The 17,572-nt window shown below is 47.3% G+C and overlaps 5 non-coding genes across 5 annotated transcripts; all 5 read right to left on the reverse strand.

Moving 5' to 3' along the window:
• Positions 1 to 3,423: 3,423 nt before the first annotated feature.
• trnay-gua (transfer RNA tyrosine (anticodon GUA)) lies at positions 3,424 to 3,509 on the reverse strand. Its single transcript is given in 2 exon segments — positions 3,424 to 3,459; positions 3,473 to 3,509. It is a non-coding gene; the product is annotated as a tRNA-Tyr (tRNA).
• A 486-nt stretch (positions 3,510 to 3,995) lies between these two features.
• trnaa-agc (transfer RNA alanine (anticodon AGC)) lies at positions 3,996 to 4,068 on the reverse strand. The gene has a single exon. It is a non-coding gene; the product is annotated as a tRNA-Ala (tRNA).
• A 3,516-nt stretch (positions 4,069 to 7,584) lies between these two features.
• On the reverse strand, positions 7,585 to 7,671 carry trnay-gua (transfer RNA tyrosine (anticodon GUA)). Its single transcript is given in 2 exon segments — positions 7,585 to 7,620; positions 7,635 to 7,671. It is a non-coding gene; the product is annotated as a tRNA-Tyr (tRNA).
• A 1,388-nt stretch (positions 7,672 to 9,059) lies between these two features.
• trnaa-agc (transfer RNA alanine (anticodon AGC)) lies at positions 9,060 to 9,132 on the reverse strand. The gene has a single exon. It is a non-coding gene; the product is annotated as a tRNA-Ala (tRNA).
• Positions 9,133 to 14,293: 5,161 nt separating this feature from the next.
• trnay-gua (transfer RNA tyrosine (anticodon GUA)) lies at positions 14,294 to 14,379 on the reverse strand. The gene is given in 2 exon segments: positions 14,294 to 14,329; positions 14,343 to 14,379. It is a non-coding gene; the product is annotated as a tRNA-Tyr (tRNA).
• Between the last annotated feature and the right edge of the window lie 3,193 nt (positions 14,380 to 17,572).

The following is a 17,572-nucleotide window of genomic DNA, read 5'->3' on the forward strand; positions in this document are numbered from 1 at the left end:
CAGAGCAACAGCCTGCCAATTGTAATATCTAGTCCTTCCAGCACTAGGGGCCACAGGCGACCGGATGACGCACTTCACCGAGCTTATCACTATTCTCGGTGCGACGCCAACACAGCTCTTTGATCTTCTTCGCTTGTTAAAATCAAAGGCTACTCCGGTTTCTCATTACCCCCAGTGTCCAGGGCAATTTCCTTTTGACCACTTACCTAAGTTCTGACTGAATGGTCGCCTGCAGCTTATGCATTACTGAAACACCGGTTGCCAGCTAGCTTTTCCTCGTATCTGACTTCAACGCAGCAGATTTCCCCCTTTCCTTTGACTGAGACACGTTCCTCTCCCTCTCCGCCACCCCTATCTTTTGTGCATCCAAACTTCACAGCAACATCATGAGATGAGTGCCTCTGAATACAAAATTAAATGGAGAATGCGAGCATCGATCTCGCTACCTCTCACATCCTAAGCGAGCTCTCTACCGTTTCAGCTAATTCCCCAGCACATCCGATTCACCTCCTGTCATTTCCTCTGCGCCACAAGCACCATTGCATGCCTGCCACTGCTCACCCGTGCATAATCATCAGCTCACACACAGACACACTCACTCAATCAAACATCAACTGTCGCCAAACGACAATTCATTCACCCGCATGCAAAGAATTATCCTTCTGTCTATTTTTACAACCGATTGTTATTGCAGTTGGAATTGATATCTCCACTTCAATGTAGCGACAAACATTCAGCGTACAATCACTTCCTCACAGAGACACCGAAACATTCCGTGTAATGCGTCGCTTCCGTGAACATGCGTATTCACCTCAACTGAAATCTCGTCCCTCAACACACACATATCACCAACAACACCACAGTTAGCTGTCACAATGGCGGGATTCTGGGAGCAAGGGTGGAACCAAATGGATGACATATATTGTGAGGTTACTTAAATTTGGTTTATTGTTCGAAACCAGGAGAGCTAGGTAGGAGTAGGAGTAGCGAACTGGACAAGGACTGAGGACTACCACTCGGCTGGGACCAAGGGTCTGGACTAGGACTCGTAATCGGCTCCCAGAACTAGAAGAGACATAAAGAGGCTAGGGTATGGACTCCGAGCCCGAGACTGGGCAAGTACCCAGTACCTGGGTCTTGCCTCGGGCTCGGACCCCAAAACCAGACAAGGACTTGACATGGGCTAGGGAGAGGATGAACAAAGGAACACAGAGTCTCGGTCTCGGGGAGCAGGTACATGGAACCATGGACACATATACAGAACACAGAGTCGGAACCCCTCCTTGGGTACAGGACATAGGGCTGGGACTCATGACCCTCCGCGGGGCAACGGCGAGACGGCCTGACTTACCCCACGGAGGCGAGGACAAGACAAGGCCAACACGAATGAACACCAGACAGTACCTATCTAGCTCCGGCGATAGAACTAGACGGAAGTGCAGGCGGGGGCAAGAGATGAGGGCTAGTTTTGCGGGCTCGTTTTGGCGAGGTAACTGAACAGGGTTGCTCCGGTGAGAAAAGGCGAATTACCGGCTCTTGCTTCGGCAGAGAGGAGGCTTCTTCCGGACAGATAACATTAACACGCCGTAGCTTTGCAGGCACCCCCTCACCGAACGGCTGACACCCGGAGACTATAAACTACCGGTTCGGCCGAGAGTAATTGCCTCCAATCACCAAAGCCGAGGGACACGGGAAAACAGGGAATCAACGGTCCGGATCGTAACATAAACAAAGTAAATTTAAAGGGACCTCGATCCGGACCATCACATTAGAAACCTTTCCGCATTCACATTTCCTTGATCATTACGCCCCAGCGGGACCTCATGTGTCAGAAGCAGAACTTCTTCATGAACCAAGGAGATGGCCGCGTCATCCATTTCTTCTGGCAGATTGGAAAACTCCAACTACCACTCAACATTCTGCTGGAAATCTACACTGCTATCAAAGAAAGCATTCTCGGATCTGCCATTACTGTCTATTTCGTTGCCGCATTCTCCGACAATTTTGGAAAACTACAGCCAAATGTTAAATCTCCTGAAAAGCTCAATGACTGAATTACATCATCACTGGACGATTTGTCTCTCTCCTGGACGGTGATAGGAGGGACAAAACACTGCAGACATACGCACAGTGCAAACCTGCTGTTCCAAGAGCTGGTTTGTGCAGGACGCTCCAATTTCATGCTCCTGTACGCTTTATGCACACCTGCCTCTTCCGTTTCACAACTCCCACTTCAAAGCTCTTGCAGAAATATGAAGATTTTTCTCCCGACTTGCGCCACCACATTAGTTGAGCCAAATTCCACCTCAGCTGATATACGGAAACGAGATAAGGCCGATAACAATGTCGTCAGCTGCCTTCGCTTTCAACAGTGTCCTCCAACGATGCGCCGAAATTCAGATTCTGGCATCCCTTGCTCGTGCAGTTTGGAATCGCTCAACCTAGACTGATTGCTAAATGTCTTCCAACGAAGAGGTCACCGATGTTCCGTCTGGGCCTTTGTGTCGGTCTCTTCCTCGGTACACTTGCTACGCGCGGCCTCTCCGGTGATGAACATGTGTTATCTGTCAAGTAGGATGCCGTGCACAATTCTGATTTGATGGATGCAGACGTGAGAGAACGGAGGAACATCTGGTGAAACTTCTGAAATGCCTGCTTTGCTGCCGCTGCTACTGTGTGATCCGAAATCTCCGGAGGGGAATGCCCCGAATTCTCGGCTTTGCCTGTTGCTTGGCGGCCGGGGTCTGGGTCGAAGTGCTTGGCAGAGATGGTACTCGGTGCTCGGTGTCGGAGGGCTGGTCGGAGGCTCGAAGTTTTCGTACGGACTCAGATTCGGACTGTGGTCGGGTGCTTCCAGGACGCCGCATCGGCAAGTTCGAGGCGCAGGAAGCTCATGGCAGGGAGACTTTCTTCCTTCTACCGTCTGCGTGAGATGACAATGCAATCGGGTCTTTGAGACTTTTTTTTCCGTGCCCATGGTCTGCTCTTATCAAATTGCGGTATTGCTTTGCACTGCTTAACTATATGGTAGAATTATGTGGTTTTTGTCACTTTTAGTCTTGGTCTGTTTTGTGTTTCTGTGATATCATACCTGAGGAACATGGTATCATTTTTAATGCATGCATTTTAAAATTACAGTAAGCGAGGACTGAGTGTCCTCATCATCTAATTATATCCAATCTAATATTTCTATCTTTTTGTAACTTTAGGACGAGTGAGAGTTGTCGTACTGTCAGAGCAGCAAGCGTGAGGACATAGCGCTCTGAAATGAGATCCAGTGATCTGCTGGCCTTGCCTGTTATGTGATTAGATGCCTCTGTATTCTCTCCCGTCACGAGTCGGAGCAATTCGGACTGCAGTCTTGTGCCACCGAGAAGCTCTGTAGTACGGAATTGATGATCGGCGTAGTAAAAGAAGTCCCGATCCTTCGAGCCGGATTCGAACCAGGGACCTAAGGATGACTCCATTTCCTCTACAGTCCTCCGCTCTACCAACTGAGCTATCGAAGGAAAAGCGACACAAAGCTTCGCCACGTTGGCTCCTACCGACAATGATTATGCAGATTTTCATCCTAGTGTCTCTCGACCCACAACAACAGCCTGCCAATTGCAATATCTAGTCCTTCCAGCACTAGGGGCCACAGGCGACCGGATGACGCACATCACCGAGCTTAACACCATTCTCGGTGCGACTCCAACACAGCTCTTTGATCTTCTTTGCTTGTCAAAATCAAAGGCTACTCAGCTTTCCCATTTCCCCCAGTGTCCAGGGCAATTTCCTTTTGACCACTTAACTGATTTATGTCTGAATGGACGCCTGCTGCTCATACATTACTGAAACACCAGCTGCCAGCTGGCTGTTCCTCGTATCTGCTTTCAACGCAACAAAGTTTCCTCTTTCCTGAGACACGTTCCTCCGCCACCCCCAGCTTTTGGGCATCCAAACTTAATTAGAGCAATTTAATTAGACGAGTGCTTGTGAATACAAAACGTCAATGGAGAATGCGAGCATCGATCTCGCTACCTCTCGCATGCTAAGCGAGCGCTCTACCATTTGAGCTAATTCCCCAGCAGATACGATTCACCTCCTGTCATTTGCTCTGTGGCCACAAGCACCATTGCATGCTTGCCACTGCTCACCGTTGCACAATCAGCAGCTCACACACAGACACACTCACTCAATCATCAACCAGCCACTCAGACACACATACGATCGCTCTCTGCCACTGTCACCTTTCTTGTCCCCAAACGACAATTCATTCACCCGCATACAAAGAATTATCCTTCTGTCTATTTTTACAACCGATTGTTATTGCAGTTGGCATTGATATCTCCACTTCAATGTAGCGACAAACATTCAGCGTACAATCACTTCCTCACAGAGACACCGAAACATACCGTGTAATGCGTCGCTTCCGTGAACATGCATATTCACCTCAGCTGAAATCTCGCCCCTAGCACACACATATAACCAAAACACCACAGTTAGCTGTCACAATTCCGGAGAACATTGGGAGCAAGGGTGCACCCAGATGCAAGACACATCTTGTGAGGTCACTTAAATTTAGTTTATTGTTCGAAACCAGGAGAACAAGGCAGGAGTAGGAGTAGCGAACTGGACAAGGACTGAGGACTACCAGTAGGCTGGGACCAAGGGTCTGGGCTAGGACTCGGAATCGGCTCCCAGAACTAGAGGAGACATGAAGAGGCTAGGGTATGGACTCCGAACAGAGACTGGGAAGGACCCAGTACCTGGGTCTTGCCTCGGGCTCGGACCCCAGAACCAGGCAAGGACATGATATGGGCTAGGTAGAGGAGAAACATGGGAACAGAGAGCCTCCGTCTCGGGGAGCAGGTACATGGAAACATGGACACATACACAGAACACAGAGTCGGTACCCCTCCTTGGGTACAGGACATAGGGCTGGGACTCACACACAGAACAGAGAGCCGGTACCCCTCCTTGGGTACAGGACATTGGGCCGGGAATCATGACTCTCCGCGGGGCAACGGCGAGACGGCCTGACTTACCCCAGGGAAGCGAATACAGGACTAGACAAGACATGACTCCCTGCAGGGCAACGGCAAGACGGCCAGACTTACCCCCACGGAGGCGAGGACAAGAGAAGACATGATCCCCCGCGGGGCAACGGCAAGATGGCCTGACTTACCCCACGGAGGCGAGGACAAGACAAGACAAGACCAACCCGAATTAACAAAAGACAGTACCTATCTAGCTCCGGCGATAGAACTCGACCGAAGTTCAGCCAGGGGCTGCAGACGAGGGGTCGAGGCGAGAGGGGCAGAGAATGGATTCAGACAAGGGGTAGGTCAGGAATCTCAGACCGTCAGGGACAGGACTTGACTCGGAACTGGGAAGCCAATAGGGCCAGGACTTGGCTTGGTACTTGAATGCCGCCAGGGACAAGACTGACTTGGTACTTGAATGCCGCAAGGACCAGGAATTGACTTGCTACTTGAATGCTCCCGGAGCGAGAACTTCACTTGCTACTTGAATGCTCCCGGAGCCAGGACTTGACTTGGAGCCTCCGGGTAGTGGCGAGCTCTCGACTCGGCCAGGGAACAGTAGACAGCGGCTCTTCATTCCCTCCGGCGGGTTAACTGACGAACCCAGCTCGGTGAGGAAACTTTGAAGGCTCGCTTTGGCGAGGTAACTGGACAGGGTTGCTCCGGTGAGGAAAGGCGAATTACCGGCACTCGCTTCGGCAGAGACTAGGCTTGCTCCGGCCAGATGACATTGGCACGCCGTGACTTTGCAGATGCTCCCTCACCGAACGGCTGACACTCGGAGACTATAAACTACCAGTTCAGTCAAGAGTAGTTGCCTCCAATCACCAATGCCGAGGAACACCGGAAAACAGGGATTCAACAGTGCGGATCGTAACATAAACAAAGTAAATTTAAAGGGACCCCGATCCGAACCATGACATTAGCAACCTTTCTACATTCACATTTCCTGTACTATTACGCCCCAGCGGGACCTCACGTGTCAGAAGCAGAACTTCTTCATGAACCAAGGAGATGGCCGCGTCATCCATTTCTTCTGACAGATTGTAAAGCTCCATCTGCGACTCAACATTCCGCTGGAAATCTACACTGCTATCAAAGAAAACATTCTCGGATCTGCCATTACCGTCTACTTCGTTGCCGCATTCTCCGACAATTTTGGAAAACTACAGCCAAATGTTAAATCTGCTATAAAGCTCAATGACTGAATTTCATCATCTCTGGACGATTTGACTTTCTCCTGGACGATGACGGGAGGGACAACACACTGCAGACATACGCACACTGCAAACCTGCTGTTCCAAGAGCTCGCTTGTGCAGGGCGCTCCAATTTCATGCTCCTGTACATGAATGCACATCTGCCTCTTCTGTTTCACAGCTCCCACTTCAAAGCTCGTACAAAAATATGAAGATTTTTCTCCCGACTTGCAGCACCACACCGATGAGCCGAATTCCACCTCAGCGGATATATGGAAACGACATAAGGCCGATAACAATGTCGTCAGCTGCTTTCGCTTTCAACGGTGCCCTCCAAACATGTGCCGAAATTCAGATTCTGGCATCCCTTGCTCGTGCACTTTGGAATCGCTCAACCCAGACTGATTGCTAAATGTCTTCCAACGAAGAGGTCACCGATGTTCCATCTGGGCCTTTGTGTCGGCCTCTTCCGCTTTACACTTACTACGCCTGGCCTCTCCGGTGATGAATATCTGTTACCTGTCAAGTAGGGGGCCGTGCACAATTCTGATTTGATGGAGGCAGACGTGAGAGCACGAAGGAATATCTGGTGAAACTTCTGAAATGCCAGCTTCGCTGCCGCGGCTGCTGTGTGATCAGAAATCTCCGGAGGGAAATGCCCCGAATCCTCGTCTTTGCCTGTTGCTTGGCGGCCGGGGCCCGGGTCGATGCGCTCGGCAGAGATGGTGCTCGGTGCTCGGTGCTCGGTGTCGGAGGGCCGATCGGAGGCTTGAAGTTTTCGGACGGACTCAGAGTCGGACTGTGGTCGGGAGTTTCCAGGACGCTACATCGGCAAATTCGCGGCACTGGAAGCTCATGGCAGGGCGAGCTTCTTACTTCTACCGTCTGCGTGAGATGATAAGGCCATCGGGAGTTAAAGACTTTTTTTCTGTGCCCATGGTCTGCTCTTATCAAATTGCTTTGCACTGTTGTAACTATACAGTAGAATTATGTGGTTTATGTCAGTTTTAGTCTTAGTCTGTCTAGTGTTTCTGGGATATCATAACGGAGGAACATTGTATCATGTTTTAACGCATGTATTTTAAAATTACAGTAGACGAGGACTGAGTGTCCTCATCATCTAATCTAATCTAATATTTCTTTCTTTGTGTTACTTTAGGACGAGTGAGAGTGAGAGCAAGCGTGAGGACAAAGCGCTCTGAACTGCGACCCAGTGATCTGCAGGCCTTGCCTGTAATGTGATTCGATGCCTCTGTATTCTATCCCGTCACGAGTCGGAGCAATTCGGAGTGCAGTCTTGTGCCACCGAGAGGCTCTGGTAGTACGGACTTGATGATCCGTGTAGTAAAAGAAGTCCCGATCCTTCGAGCAGGATTCGAACCAGCGACCTAAGGATGACTCCATTATCCTCTACAGTCCTCCGCTCTACCAACTGAGCTATCGAAGGACAAGCGACACCAAGCTTCGCCACGCTGGTTCCTACCGACAATGATTATGCAGATTTTCATCCCAGTGTCTCTCGACCCACAGCAACAGCCCGCCAATTGTAATATCTGGTCCTTCCAGCAGTAGGGGCCACAGGCGACCGGATGACGCACATCACCGAGTTTATCACAATTCTGGGTAGACATAGAGATAGACATAGACATAGAGATACTTTATTGATCCCGAGGGAAATTGAGTTTCGTTACAGCTGCACCAACCAAGAATAGAGCATAAAATATAGACATACAACAGCTACAAACGATCAGACAACAAAATGCAAACTATGCCAGATTGAAATAAGTCCAGGACCAGCCTATTGGCTGAGGGTATCTGACCCTCCACAGGAGGAGTTGCAATGTTCGATGGCCACGGGCAGGAACAACCACAGTTGTATCTCGGTGGAATATGGCCGGGGTCCAACAGCAAAACGTTCAATATCCGGGCTACAAACCCGTTCCTCGATCGTAATATGACCAGCCTTGCACCATCCGTTGTTAACCAGAACAGCAAGCCCCCAACTCCTTTACGCGTACCGCTGTCAGTACACTTCCAGTCAGCCCGAACGGTCTGGAACCCTCCATGGAAAGGTTTTGATCGGTTATGTCCACGTGCAGTCCAAGTGGAGAACTCCTCTTCACCATAAATCTCTGTTGTCTCGACCCGGTCCTCTTTCATCGCCTTTTTGATCCCCCTCTGCATCCTCCGTCTGTTTTCCTCCAGATTTCAGCAGGGGTGTCCGCGACTCTGTTCGGTAAACCGGCCGGCATCAGCGCGATCGACTGATCCGTGGAATAAACATTGCGACCATACTGCTGCCACGCTAATGAGACGTGCCACAATGTAACTATTTTCAGAGCTGAAAACCCAAATAAAACTCGCTCCACCACCATGTTAGAGAGGTTGCTGCATCAACGTGTTCCGTGAAAAAAAAACAAATAACGTAAGTTAATAAAGAAAGAGGAAAACAGTAAGAAACTAGTCGGACCAGCTGCAACAGGCTGCAAGCACGACCGGTGCATGCGCAATACATCTGCGTTGGAGGTACGACACCAACACAGCTCTTTGATCTTCTTCGCTTGTCAAAAGCAAAGGCTTCTCAGCTTTCTCATTTCGCCCAGTATCCAGGGCAATTTCCTTTTGACCACTTGCCTGATTTCTCTCTGAATGGTCGCCTGCAGCTCATGCATTACTGAAACAACACTGCCAGCTAGCTTTTCCTCGTATCTACCTTCAACGCAACAGACTTCCCCCTTTCCTTTGACTGAGACACGTTCCTCTCCCTCTCCGCCACCCCTATCTTTTGTGCATCTTTTGTTAATGAGACGAGTGCCTCTGGATACAAAACGTCAATGGAGAATGCGAGCATCGATCTCGCTACCTCTCGCATGCTAAGCGAGCGCTCTACCATTTGAGCTAATTCCCCAGCACATCCGAGTCACCTCCTGTAATTTGCTCTGTGCCTGAAGCACCATTGCATGCTTGCCGCTGCTCACCGTTGCACAAACATCAGCTCACACACAGACACACTCACTCAATCATCAACCAACCACTCAGACACACAGACGGTCGCTCTCTGCCACTGTCACCTTTCATGTCCCCAAACGACAATTCATTCTCCCGCATGCAAAGAATTATTCTTCTGTCTATTTTTACAACCGATTGTTATTGCAGTTGGAATTGATATCTCCACTTCAATGTAGCGACAAACATTCGGCGTACAATCACTTCCTCACAGAGACACCGAAACATTCCGTGTAATGCGTCGCTTCCCTGAACATGCATATTCACCTCAGCTGAAATCTGGCCCCTCATCACACACATATCACCATCAATGCCACAGTCAGCAACCTTTCCGCATTCACCTTTCCTGTATTATTACGCCCCGACGGGAACTCATGTGTCAGAAGCAGAACTTCTCTATGAACCAAGGAGATGGCCGGTCATCCATTTCATCTGGCAGAGTGTAAAACTCCATCTACGACTCCACATTAATAGACAACAGACAATAGGTGCAGGAGTAGGCCCTTCGGCCCTTCGAGACAGCACCGCCATTCACTGTGATCATGGCTGATCTTCCACAATCAGTTTCCAGTTCCGGCCTTATTCCCATAACCTTTGATTCCGCTATCTTTAAGAGCTCTATCCATCTCTTTCTTGAATGCATCCAGAGACTTGGCCTCCACAGCCTTCTGGGGCAGAGCATTCCATATATCCTCCACTCTCTGGGTGAAAAAGTTTTTCCTCAACTCCATTCTAAATGGCCTACCCCTTATTATTAAACTGTGGCCTCTGGTTCTGGACTTACCCATCAGCGGGAACATGTCTCCTGCCTCCAGCGTGTCCAATCCCTTAATAATCTTATGTTTCAATAAGATCCCCTCTCAGCCTTCTAAATTCCAGAGTATACAAGCCCAGTTGCTCCAATCTTTCGACATATGACAGTCCCGCCATCCCTGGAATTAACCTTGTGAACTTACGCTGCACTCCCTCAATAGCAAGAATGTCCTTCCTCATATTTGGAGACCAAAACTGCACACAGTACTCCAAGTGTGGTCTCACCAGGGCCCTGTACAGCTGCAGAAGGACCTCTTTGCTCTTATACTCAATTCCCCTTGTTATGAAGGCCAGCATGCCATTAGCTTTCTTCACAGCCTGCTGTACTTGCATGCTTGCTTTCATTGACTGATGTACAAGAACACCTGGATCTCGTTGTGCTTCCCCTTTTCCTAACTTGACTCCATTTAGATAATAATCTGCCTTCCCGTTCTTACTACCAAAGTGGATAACCTCACATTTATCCACATTAAACTGCATCTGCTATGCATCTGCCCACTCACCCAGTCTGTCCAAGTCACCCTGCATTCTCATAACATCTTCCTCACATTTCACATGCCACCCAGCTTCATGTCATCGGCAAATTTGCTAATGTTACTTTTAATTCCCTCATCTAAATCATTAATATATTTTGTTAACAGCAGAGGTCCCAGCATTGAACCCTACGATACCCCACTGGTCACCGCCTGCCATTCCAAAAGGGACCCGTTATTCGCTACTCTTTGTTTTCTGTCAGCCATCCAATTTTCAATCCATGTCAGTACTCTACCCCCAATACCATGTACCCTAATTTTGCCCACTAATCTCCTATGTGGGACTTTATCAAAAGCTTTCTGAAAATCCAGGTACACTACATCCACGTACACTACATCCACTGGCTCACCCTTGTCCATTTTCATAGTTACATCCCCAAAAAATTCCAGAAGATTAGTGTCAAGCATGATTTCCCCTTCGTAAATCCATGCAGACTCGGACCGATCCTTTTATTACTATCCAGATGTGTCGTAATTTCATCTTTTATAATTCACTCCAGCATCTTTCCCACCCCCGACGTCAGGCTAACAGGTCTATAATTCCATGTTTTCTCTCTTCCTCCCTTCTTGAAGAGAGGGACAACATTAGCCACCCTCCAATCCACAGGAACTGATCCTGAATCTATAGACCATTAGGAAATGTTTATCAATGCGTCCACGATTTCTAAAGCTACCTCCTTAAGTACCCTGGAATGCAGACCATCAGGTCCCGGGGACTTATCAGCCTTCAGACCCAACAGACTATCCAACACCATTTCCTGCCTAATATAAATTTCCTTCAGTTCATCCATTACCCGAGGTCCTTTGGCCACTATTATATCTGGGAGATTGTTGGTGTCTTCCCCAATGAAGACAGATCCAAAGTACCTGTTCAACTCGTCTGCCATTTCCTTGTTCCCCATAATAAATTCACCAGTTTCTGTCTTCAAGGGCCCAATTTTGGTCTTAACTATTTTTTTTCCCTTTTCACATACCTAAAGAAGCTTTTACTGTCCTCCTTTGTATTCTTGGCTAGTTTACCTTCGTACCTCATTTTTTTCTCTGCGTATTGCCTTTTTAGTTACATTATGTTGCTCTTTAAAAGTTTCCCAATCCTCCAGCTTCCCACTCGTCTTTGCTATGTTATACTTCTTCTCTTTTATTTTTATACTGTCCATTACTTCCCTTGTAAGCCACGGCCTCCCCTTACTCCCCTTAGGATCTTTCTTCCTCTTTGGAACGAACTGATCCTGCACCTTCCGCATTATTCCCAGAAACACTTGCCATTGCTGTTCCACTGTCATCCCTGCTAGGGTATTGTTCCATTGAACTTTGGCCAGCTCCTCCCTCATAGCACCATAGTTCCCTTTGTTCAACTGTAATACTGACACTTCCGAGTTTCCTTTCTCCCTCTCAAATTGTAGATTAAAACTTATCATATGATGGTGACTACCTCCTAATGGCTCCTTTACCTCGAGGTCCCTGATCAAATCCGGTTCATTGCACAACACCAAATCTAGAATTGTGTTCTCTCTGGTAGGCTCTAGTACAAGCTGTTCTAAGAATCTATCTCGGGGGGACTCCACAAACTCCCTTTCTTGGGGTCCAGCACCAACCTGATTCCTCCAGTCTACCTGCATGTTGAAATCCCCCATAACAACTGTAACATTACCTTTGCTACATGCAAATTTTAACTCTTGTTCAACTTACACCCTACATCCAGACGACTGTTTGGGGGCCTGGAGATAACTCCCATTAGGGTCTTTCTACCCTCAGAATTTCTCAGTTCTACCAATACTCACTCTACGTCTCCTGATTCTATGTTCCCCCTCGCAAGGGACTGAATATCATTCCTCACCAACAGAGCCACCCCAACCCCTCTGCCCATCAGTCTGTCCTTTCGATAGGACGTATACCCTTGAATATTCATTTCTCAGGCCCTGTCCACTTGAAGCCATGTCTCTGTTATTCCCACAACATCATACTTACCAATTTCCAACTGTGCCTCAAGCCCATCCACTTTATTTCTTATACTCCGTGCATTCATATACAATACTTTTAATTCATTACTCCCCTCACCTCCCATATCAGTTCCTATTTCACTTGGCCATACTGTACGATCCCTTCTTGAGCTTTCTGCTCTGTTGATTCTGCTATATCTCTTAACTTTTCTTATTCACTCTTTCCCTTTATCTTCATCCTTATGTTTCCAGTTCGTTCCCTCCCCAACATTCTGCTGGAATTCTACCCTGCTATCAAAGAGAACATTCTCGGATCTGCCATTCCTGTCTATTTCGTTGCCGCATTCTCCGACACTTTTGAAAAAGTACACCAAATGTCAAATCAGCTGAAAAGCTCAGTGACTGAATTACATCATCACGGGACGATTTGCTTCTCTCCGGGTCGATGATAGGAGGGACAACACACTGCAGACATACGCACACTGCAAACCTGCTGTTCCAAGAGCTCGCGTGCGCAGGGCGCTGCAATTTCATGTTCCTGTACACTTAATACACATCTGCCTTTTCTGTTTCACAGCTCCCACATCAAAGCTCTTACAGAAATATGAAGATTTTTCTCCCGACTTGTGTCACCACACAGATGAGCCGATGTGCACCTCAGCGGATATATGGAAACAACATAAGGCCGATAACAATGTCATCAGATGCCTTCGCTTTCAACGGTGCCCTCTAACGATGCGCCGAAATTCAGATTCTGGCATCCCTTGCTCGTGCAGTTTGGAATCGCTCAACCTAGACTGATTGCTAAATGTCTTCCAACGAAGAGGTCACCGATGTTCCATCTGGGCCTTTGTGTCTGTCTCTTCCTCTGTACACTTGCTACGCCCGGCCTTTCCGGTGATGAATATCTGTTATCTGTCAAGTAGGAGGCCGTGCACAATTCTGATTTGATGGAGGCAGACATGAGGGCACGGAGGAACATGTGGTGAAATTTCTGAAATGCCTGCTTCGCTGCCACTGCTACTGTGTAATCGGAAATCTCTGGAGGGGAATGCCCCGATTCCTCGGCTTTGCCTGTGCTTGGCGGCCGGGGCCCGGGTGGAATCGTTCGGCAGAGAGGTTGCTCGGTGCTCGGTGTCGGAGCGCTGGTCGGAGGCTCGAAGATTTCGGACGGGCTCAGAGTCGGACTGTGGTCGGGTGCTTCCAGGCCTCTGCATCGGTAAGTTCGAGGCGCTGGAAGCTCATGGTAGGGGGAGTTTCTTCCTTCTACCGTCTGCGTGAGAATGTGAGGCCATTGGAAGTTAGAGACTTTTTTCCGTGCCCATGGTCTGCTCTTATCAAATTACGGTATTGCTTGGCAATGTTGTAACTATACAGTAGAATTATGTGGGTTTTGTCAGTTTTAGTCTTTGTCTGTCTTGTGTTTCTGCGATATCATACCGGAGGAACATTGTATCATTTTTGAATGCATTGTAAATTAAATTAAAATGAACGAGGACTGAGTGCCCTCATAATCTAATCTAATCTAATCTAATAATTCTATTTTTGTGTTACTTTAGGACGAGTGAGAGTTGTCATACTGTCAGAGCAGCAACCGTGAGTGAGGACATAGCGCTCTGAAATGTGACCCAGTGATCAGGTGGCGTTGCCTGTTATGTGACAAGATGCATCTGTATACTACCTCGTCACGAGTCGGAGCAATTCGGACTGCAGTCTTGTGCCACCGAGAGGCTCTGTAGTACGGAATTGATGATCGGCGTAGTAAAAGAAGTCCCGATCCTTCGAGCCGGATTCGAACCAGCGACCTAAGGATGGTTCTATTTTCTCTACAGTCCTCCGCTCTACCAACTGAGCTATCGAAGGAAAAGCGACATCAAGGTTCGCCACGCTGGCTCCTACCGACAATCATTATGCAGATTTTCATCCCAGTGTCTCTCGACCCACAACAACAGCCTGCCAATTGCAATATCTAGTCCTTCCAGCACTAGGGGCCACAGGCGACCGGATGACGCACATCACCGAGCTTAACACCATTCTCGGTGCGACTCCAACACAGCTCTTTGATCTTCTTTGCTTGTCAAAATCAAAGGCTACTCAGCTTTCCCATTTCCCCCAGTGTCCAGGGCAATTTCCTTTTGACCACTTACCTGATTTCTGTCTGAATGGACGCCTGCTGCTCATACATTACTGAAACACCAGCTGCCCCCTGGCTGTTGCTCGTATCTGCTTTCAACGCAGCAAATTTTCCCCTTTCCTTTGACTGAGACACGTTCATGTCCCTCTCCGCCACCCCTATCTTTTGTGCATCCAAACTTCAGAGCAATTTGATGAGACGAGTGCCTCTGAATACAAAACGTCAATGGAGAATGCGAGCATCGATCTCGCTACCTCTCGCATGCTAAGCGAGCGCTCTACCATTTGAGCTAATTCCTCAGCACATCCAATTCACCTCCTGTAATTTGCTCTGTGCCGCAAGCACCATTGCATGCCTGCCACTGTTCACCGTTGCACAATCATCAGCTCACACACAGACACACTCACTCAATCATCAACCAACCACTCAGACACACAGACGGTCGCTCTCTCCCACTGCCACCTTTCATGTCCCAAGCGACAATTCATTCTCCCGCAAGCAAAGAATTATCCTTCTGTCTATTTTTACAGCCGATTGTTATTGCAGTTGGAATTGATATCTCCACTTCAATGTAGCGACAAACATTCGGCGTACAATCACTTCCTCAAAGAGACACCGAAACATACCGTGTAATGCGTCGCTTCCGTGAACATGCATATTCACCTCAACTGAAATCTGGCCCCTCAAACAACACCACAGTCAGCAACAGTTAAATTTGTAAGGAGATAGCAGATATTTGTAGTATGCACAAGTTTGTCATTGTGGGAGATTTTAATTTTCCACAAATAGACTGGGAAGCCCATACTGTAAGAGGTCTGGATGGTTTGGAGTTTGTGAAATGTGTGCAGGATAGTTTTTTGCAGCAATACATAGAGGTACCAACTGGAGACGGGTCAGCGTTAGATCTCCTGTTTGGGAATGAGATCGGTCACGTGACGGAAGTATGTGTTGGGGAGCACTTCGGGTCCAGTGATCACAATGCCATTAGTTTCAATATAATTATGGAAAAGGATAGGACTGGACCCAGGGTTGAGATTTCTGACTGGAGAAAGGCTAACTTTGAGAAGATGCTAAAGGATTTAGAAGGAGTGGATTGGGGCAATTGGTTTTATGGGAAGAATGTAATTGAGAAATTACATTTAAAGGTGAAATTTTGAGAGTACAGAATCCTCATGTTCCTGTTAGGTTGAAAGGAAAGGTTAAAAGTTTGAGAGAGCCATGGTTTTCAAGGGATATTGGAAACTTGGTTTGGAAAAAGAGAGATATCTACAATAAATATAGGCAGCTTGGAGTAAATGAGGTGCTCAAGGAATATAAAAAATGTAAAAAGAATCATAGGAAAGAAATTAGAAAAGCTAAAAGAAGATATCAGGTTGCTTTGGCAAATAAGGTGAAAACAAATCCAAAGGGTTTCTACAGTTATATTAATAGCAAAAGGAAAGTGAGGGATAAAATTGGTCCCTTAGAGAATCAGAGTGGACAGCTATGTGTGGAGCCAAAAGAGATAGGGGAGATTCTGAACAATTTCTTTACTTTGGTGTTCACTGAGGAGAAGGATATTGAATTGCGTAAGATAAGGGAAACAGGTAGGGAAGTTATATGATGATTGAAGAAGAGGAAGTACTGGAGCTTTTAAGGAATATAAAAGTAGATAAGTCTCTGGGTTCTGACAGGATATTCCCTAGGACCTTGAGGGAAGTTAGTGTGGAACTAGCAGGGGCACTGACAGAAATATTTCAAATGTCATTAGAAATGGGGTTGGTGCCGGAGGATTGGCGTATTGCTCATGTTGTTCCATTGTTTAAAAAGGGTTCTAAGAGTAAACCTAGCAATTATCGGCCTGTGAGTTTGACGTCAGTGGTGGGTAAATTGATGGAAAGTATTCTTAGAGATGGTATACATAATTATCTGGATCGACAGGGTCTGATTAGGAACAGGTAACATGGATTTGTGCATGGAAGGTCATGTTTGACAAATCTTATTGAATTTTTTGAAGTATTCATTAAGTACCTCTGCTATCTCCTCCAGTTCCATACATACTTTTCCACTGACACACTTGACTGGTCCTATTCTTGCTCTTCAGATACTTGTAGAATGCCTTGGGGTTTTCTTTAATCCTGCTTGACAAGGCCTTCTCATGGCCCCTTCTGGCTCTCCTGATTCCATTCTTAAGCTCCTTCCTGCTTGCCTTTTAATTTTCTAGATCTCTATCATTACCTAGTTTTTTTGAACCTTTCGTCAGCTTTTCTCTTTTTCTTGACTAGATTTTCAACAGCCTTTGTACACCTCGGTTCCTGTACCCTACCATCCTTTCCCTGTCTCATTGGAACGTACCTATGCAGTACTCCACACAAATATCCCCTGAACATTTGCCACCTTTCTGCTGTACATTTCCCTGAGAACATTTGTTCCCAATTTATGCCTCCAAGTTCCTGCCTGATAGCTTCATATTTCCCCTTACTCCAATTAAACGCTTTTCTACCTTGTCTGTTCCTAACCCTCCCAATGCTATGGTAATTCCATCTCTTACCAATAGAGCCACAACACAGCCTATGCCTTCCTGCCTGTCATTTTGATACAAAGTATATCCTTTCATGATAAGCTCCCAACTATGGCCTTCTTTCAGCCACAACTCAATGATGCCTACAAAATTAAAATCAAAATTACACCATGAGTTCGTCCATCTTATTCTGAATCCTACACACATTTAAATGCAGCACCTTTAGTCCTACGTTCTTCACCCTTTTTAATTTTGCCTCTGGTACAATTTAACTTATTGCTCTATCTGCATTTGTACCAGTCATTGGCTTGTCCTCCCTTACATTCAAGTTACATCCATCATCTCCTGTTAAACCTGCTGGCTCATCCTCAGCTCTATCATATTGGTTCCCATCCCTCTGCCACATTAGTTTAAACCACTCC

Source organism: Mobula birostris, chromosome 1, assembly GCF_030028105.1.
Source record: "Mobula birostris isolate sMobBir1 chromosome 1, sMobBir1.hap1, whole genome shotgun sequence".
Taxonomy (NCBI): domain Eukaryota; kingdom Metazoa; phylum Chordata; class Chondrichthyes; order Myliobatiformes; family Myliobatidae; genus Mobula; species Mobula birostris.